The sequence below is a fragment of the Pan troglodytes genome, chromosome 5, assembly GCF_028858775.2.
Source record: "Pan troglodytes isolate AG18354 chromosome 5, NHGRI_mPanTro3-v2.0_pri, whole genome shotgun sequence".
Taxonomy (NCBI): domain Eukaryota; kingdom Metazoa; phylum Chordata; class Mammalia; order Primates; family Hominidae; genus Pan; species Pan troglodytes.
The window spans coordinates 34,853,561-34,859,619 of record NC_072403.2 but is presented as its reverse complement, the minus strand read 5'-3'; the positions used below and the strand labels follow the sequence as shown (position 1 = coordinate 34,859,619).

Here is a 6,059-nt window from a genome sequence, read left to right as displayed (position 1 = left end):
ACATGGCCCCTACCCTCCACCATGTACAATTAAGTGAGAAGATGAGAGAATGCATGTAACAGCCTAACACTTAAAGGCACTATGAAATTAAGAGCAAATAACTGTCAGATGGTAAATGAGAGCCATTTGTTAATGCCTTTAGTTACCTGAGATGCAGACCAAAGAGTATATGTGGAAATCACATATCTCCTCCCAGCAAAATAAAAAACAAAACTCAAAAGGTTCTTAGCATACCAATGGTGGTTGAGTTGCTTCTTCACAAATGAAAGACATTCTTTTATTCAAATAGACAATTCAACCAGTGTTGGGTGCCCCAGCTGAACTTGCTCCTGAAGAGAATACAAGAGAGCATGGCTTCTATCCTTTGAAAAGTTAATTAGGAGAGGGGGAAAATAACGTGAAAAAATGTAGAGTACAACTAAAGACGATCTGGGGAGAAGTGAAACTTGTGCTCCAGGAGACCTCATTGCAGACCACAGTAATGTAAGAGGAAGCCTAAATGCCTGGGCTATGTTTCTTAGTGCCCTTTTTCTTGAGACTAAGAGACTTGCCCACTAGCTCCGTCCTGCACTAAATTTTGACTTAATGATATAAGCACATTACTAAATCCTGCACTTTGTTGAACCCAGAAATTCCTCCTATATGAAGTCTGTGAGAGTAATAATAAATCCCAACCAAACCAGCGTTAGAGAAAGGGTCTCACTTTGTCACCAAGGCTGGAATGCAGTGGCAAGATTATTACTCACTGCAGGCTCGAACTCCTGGGCTCAAGGGATTCTTCCTCCTCAACCTCCCAAAGTGTTGGGATTACAGGCATGGGCCACCATGCCAGGCCAAACAGTACTTCCATTTGACAATATTGCCCCATTACATTTCCTTTTTCCCTGTTGGAGAAAAGATACATTTCTTAGATCTGGCTTATCTGTTGAATTAATTTTGCATTTGAAGTTTGAAATGTAAGCAGGACATTTGAAGGTAACCTTTAGAGATACACACATCTCTACCAGATTCTTTGTTTAGAGGATGTGAAGAACTTGGATTTGTATGGGATGTGATTGCCAAACCCATTTTAGGGTTCTGATGCACAAAAAGAATGTAATAGAAAAAAGTGAGAAATACTAATTTAGAAAGATTTGAACCTACATATTTCTTTAAAAACTGGGAAGAAATATGCCAAAATATTAGCATAGATGCTTTTGATGAGACTTGGTGATTTTTTTTTTTCTGTATTGAATGAACTCTTCACTATGGAAACCTGTAACCATATACAAAAATGAAGAAAATACACAGCGAACCCTCCTATATCATCTCCCAACTTCAACTACCAATTTATGGTCAGTCTCATTTGAATACAGCATCATCTCAATTTCCACCCCAATCTCTGTTACTCTCACGTAATCCTGGACATACCAGAAAACCAAGTTATATGAACCTCACACAAAACAGTCAAGGGACTCATTTCAAGGTTGGAAATTAAATCCTGTTTTTTGTTTTGTTTGTTTCATTTTCATAGACCACCATTGTTAGCTTCTTTCCTTTTTAGTCCCCCTGCTTCCCTCTTTAAATAATTTGTCAGGCCTTTTAAAATTCCTCTTACAGATGTTTTCATAAAAATGTAGAATGGCCTGTGGGGAGTCTTATTGTGCAATAAATATTATTAGTAAATAGTTAAAATATTGACATATTTAATTATATTTTACCTTATTCCAAAAAGGACTTAAAGCCATTTAAAACATAAAATCATGTCTGGGCTCGGTGGCTCACACCAGCACTTTGGAAGGCTGAGGCGGGCGGATCACCTGAGGTCAGGAGTTCAAGACCAGCCTGGCCAACACGGTGAAACCCCATCTCTACTAAAAATACAAAAATTAGCCAGGTGTGGTGGTGCATTTCTGTAATCCTAGCTACTCGGAAGGCTGAGACGGGAGAATTGCTGGAACCCAGGAGGCGGAGGTTGCAGTGAGCCAAGATTGCACCACTGCACTCCAGCCTGGGCAGCAGAGCAAGACTCCATCTCAAAAAAAAACAAAACAAACCCATAAAATCAAGACATCAGGAGTTTAACATGCCGTAAAGGAAGAAAGAAAAAAATATGGCACAGCCGGGCGCGGTGGCTCACGCCTGTAATCCCAGCACCTTGGGAGGCCCAGGCACGCAGATTACGAGGTCAGGAGTTCAAGACCAGCCTGGCCAACATAGTGAAAAACCCCATTTCTACTAAAAATACAAAAATTAGCTGGGCATGGTGGCACGAGCCTGTAGTCCCAGCTACTTGGGAGGCTGAGGCAGGAAAATTGCTTGAACCTGGGAGGCAGAGGTTGAAGCAAGCCGAGATCGCGCCACTGCACACCAACCCGGGTCTCATTAAAAAAAAAGATGGCACAAAAAATGACCAGGATTAGAAGTGAATCTATAGTATGAAAACTACGAGGACACTAAATGTGGGCCACAGTTGGGTTTTAAAAATTGACATGGGAACATTGTTAATTGTATAGCTTCTAGTTTCTGTAAGATGGAAGTAACTAAATGTTTAAGGGACATAATGGGATTCTTGTTAATAAGAGAGAGGAATTTCTGCTTGGGTTCTTGGTAAATAGAAACTGTATCCCAAGAGTTTACTTTTCATAAAATAAGTCTTACAAATCAATAAGGAAAGATGGACACCTCATAAAAATTTGGTAAGCAATTTACTGAGGAAGGAGCATAAAAATCCTTTAAACATGAATATTGGACCTCACTAATAATCAAATCAAAAAAAAGGGGGGGGGCTATATCATTTGTTACCTATTAAAATGTGCCAGGAGCGGTGGGTCACGCCTGTAATCCCAGCACTTTGGGAGGCCGAGGTGGGCACATCGTTTGAGGTCAGGAGTTTGAGACCAGCCTGACCAACATGGTGAAACCCTGTTTCTACTAAAAATACAAAAAAAATTAGCTGAGTGTGATGGCTCATGCGTGTAGTTCCAGCTACTCGGGAGGCTGAGACGAGAATCACTTGAACCTGGGAGATAGGTTGCTGTGAGCTAAGATCACGCCACTGCACTCCAGCCTGGGCAACAGAGCAAAACTCCAAAACAAACAAACAAACAAAAACTGGATAAACATTGATGTAGGCCGGGCGCGGTGGCTCACGCCTGTAATCCCAGCACTTTGGGAGGCTGAGGCGGGCGGATTAAGAGGTCAGGAGTTCGAGACCAGCCTGACCAACATAATGAAACCCCGTCTCTACTAAAAATACAAAAATTAGCCGGGCGTCGTGACGGGCGCCTACAGTCCCAGCTACTCGGGAGGCTGAGGCAAGAGAATGGTGTGAACCCGGGAGGTGGAAGTTGCAGTGAGCCAAGTCGTGCTACTGCACTCCACCCTGAGTGACAGAGCGAGACTCCGTCTCAAAAAAAAAAAAAAAAAAAATTGATGTAATGGTTTCACTTTTAGAAATTTATGGAAATAATCATGGATGTTTGAAAATATTTATGTAAGGATAGTTTTTACAGCATTGCTGATGAAAATAAAAAATTAGAAATAATCCAGTTTTCAAGAATACCACTTTGATATGGAATATGTGCAGGAATTAAGATTTATACAAAATATAGTACTTAGCAAGTATATATTCATAATATATTCATTTAGAAAGCAAGTTAGCAAATTATTTACTACACATGACCATTTTTGGAAAAAATGTATGCCATATGAAAGACTAAATATATAAAAATGTTAATAGTTACCTCTGACTAGTGAGATTATGGATGATTTTAATTTTTGACATGTTTGTATGTTCTACAATTTGTGTGTACTTTGCAATTAGAAAAAAATAATTATAGTTAGGGTAAGATTACAGTTGCCATGTTGGGAATCACTTCCTGGACAATTTCCTTCCAATCGAAAGAAAATATACAAATCTCATGTATTGGAGGGAGACTGGGGAACCAGTGTTCACTGTAGTTCTCACTACTAATTTTCTCTCTATCAAAAATAGGATATGAAACCAAGGAAGTCTGTGGAAATTAAGATAGAGCCTACTGAAACTCAGTTATTTCTCCATGCAGAAAAGAGACCTAACTTTGCCTTACAAAAAAGAAAAGAAATTTTTTTTTATATTAACAAATACAAAAAGTAAGCTATTAGGACAAAATCTAATTAAAATATCCAACTTTATATTTCCTCTATCTGAACCTCACAGCCCCAAATACAAGAGTTAAGACGGTTGAGTTAAAATATATTTATTGAACCTCTACCGTGTTTGCCAGGCACTGTTACCTGGACGGCATTGGTCCACATATGTTATTTTAGCGGTGTCGCTGGCCTCTAGGGGCTCTTGTTCTAGTGGGAGGGATGATTTCTGTTTAGTTTCAGGGCTCCATTAAAATTTGTGACCTTGGGGCTTCCCGGCCTGGAGCTCAGATTGCTTGGCGAAGGCTGAGAAACAGAAAAGTGGGTCAGGCGATGTGGTGCACTCCCCTTAAAAACTGCCGCTGTGTTCCCCGACCTGGCAGTGGTCACTTGGAGCCCATTAATCGGGAACATCCGAGAGCGACAAGGAAGGCCGCGGGCGAGCGCGTCGCTCCCGGAGTTTCCCCGGACCTGGGATGGCCGATCCCTCGGCGCGGACACCAGCCTTGCCCATGTGGTGGTCCCTGTGGAGACCTTCCCAGCCGTTCCCGGCTACCACTTTTAGAGCCCAAGACAAACTTCGACGAGTGGCAAGGCAGTGACAAATGGAACCAAAATAGAGGGGCTAAAAGGGGACCTTCCTATAGAACCGGGGTGTTTTGTTAGGGTTTTGTTTTGTTCCTCACCATCTTCCAAACAATGAAGTCCTGGGGGAGGCTAACCACGATCAAGATTTCAGTAAACATCAGACACTGGAGAGCCGACCCAGCGACCGAAGAAGCAAAAGATCTTCTTTCCTTCCTGAAATGTGGGCAGGCTGGGAGCAAAAAAAAAAAAAAAAAAAAAAAAAAAAAAAAAAAAAAAACCGCAGACGTTTTTCGAGATGGCGATAACAGTTATAAGGCCCGTAAGAGACTTGATCCAGTTTTATGCAGAAACATTTTCTAGTCCTGCGAACCCTTTTGCTTTTTCAATCCACAAGTGGCTTTCTGCCCTTCTGTTACCAAGCAACCCTGACGCCATCGCGTTTCTGCGTGCGTGCACGACACAGAATCATTGCTCGTTGATCTCTATTTTAGTGCAAAAATCAGAGCTGTTACGCAGCGTGTCAGGATGGCCGAGTGGTCTAAGGCGCCAGACTCAAGCTAACCTTCCTCCGCGGTGGGGATTCTGGTCTCCAATGGAGGCGTGGGTTCGAATCCCACTTCTGACACATTCTTTTCTTTTTCCTCTCCTTACTTTAGAGATATCCTGATCTCAGCAGTAGGCATAAACAATTACCAACGTATATTTTTAAGAATCGGCTTTTAGGTACCGGGCGCGGTGGCTCACGCCTGTAATCCTAGCACTTTGGGAGGCCGAGACGGGTGGATCACAAGGTCAGGAGATCGAGACCATTCTGGCTAACACGGTGAAACCTCGTCTCTACTAAAAATACAAAAAAAATAGCTGGGCGTGGTGGCGGGCGCCTGTAGTCCCAGCTACTCGGGAATGAGGCAGGAGAATGGCGTGAACCCGGGAGGCGGAGGGTGCAGTGAGCCAAGATCGCGCCACTGCACTCCAGCCTGGGGACAGAGCGACACTCCGTCTCAAAAAAAAAAAAAAAAAAAAAGAATTGGCTTTTAAATTTATCTCAAAGGTCTTGTCCAAACTAAAAACATTAAAAGCGGAAGCATCGCGATATTTTTACGAAGCCGCGAGATTTGGGCCAAAAAACGCCTAATTAAAGGCAGAGATTACTAGCGATTGGTCTCTGTGCTGCAATGCGAGATAATCCTGATGTCGCGGGATTCGGAACCCAGATAGCTTCCTGCCTCGCTGAGGGAATGGAGAGAAGGGGCTCTGGGCGGGTTCTTTTCCCGCTTCTCGACCAGGCTCACACTCTGTGTCTCAGATCCAAGCCCTCCCCTAGATACTTCCTGTAGCACTTTCCTACCAATCTCACAACC

At 42.6% G+C, this 6,059-nt stretch overlaps 1 non-coding gene across 1 annotated transcript; it reads left to right on the top strand.

Moving 5' to 3' along the window:
* The first annotated feature begins 5,217 nt into the window (after positions 1 to 5,217).
* Positions 5,218 to 5,323, top strand: TRNAL-CAA (transfer RNA leucine (anticodon CAA)). The gene is made up of 2 exons: positions 5,218 to 5,255; positions 5,279 to 5,323. It is a non-coding gene; the product is annotated as a tRNA-Leu (tRNA).
* The last annotated feature ends 736 nt before the right edge of the window (positions 5,324 to 6,059 follow it).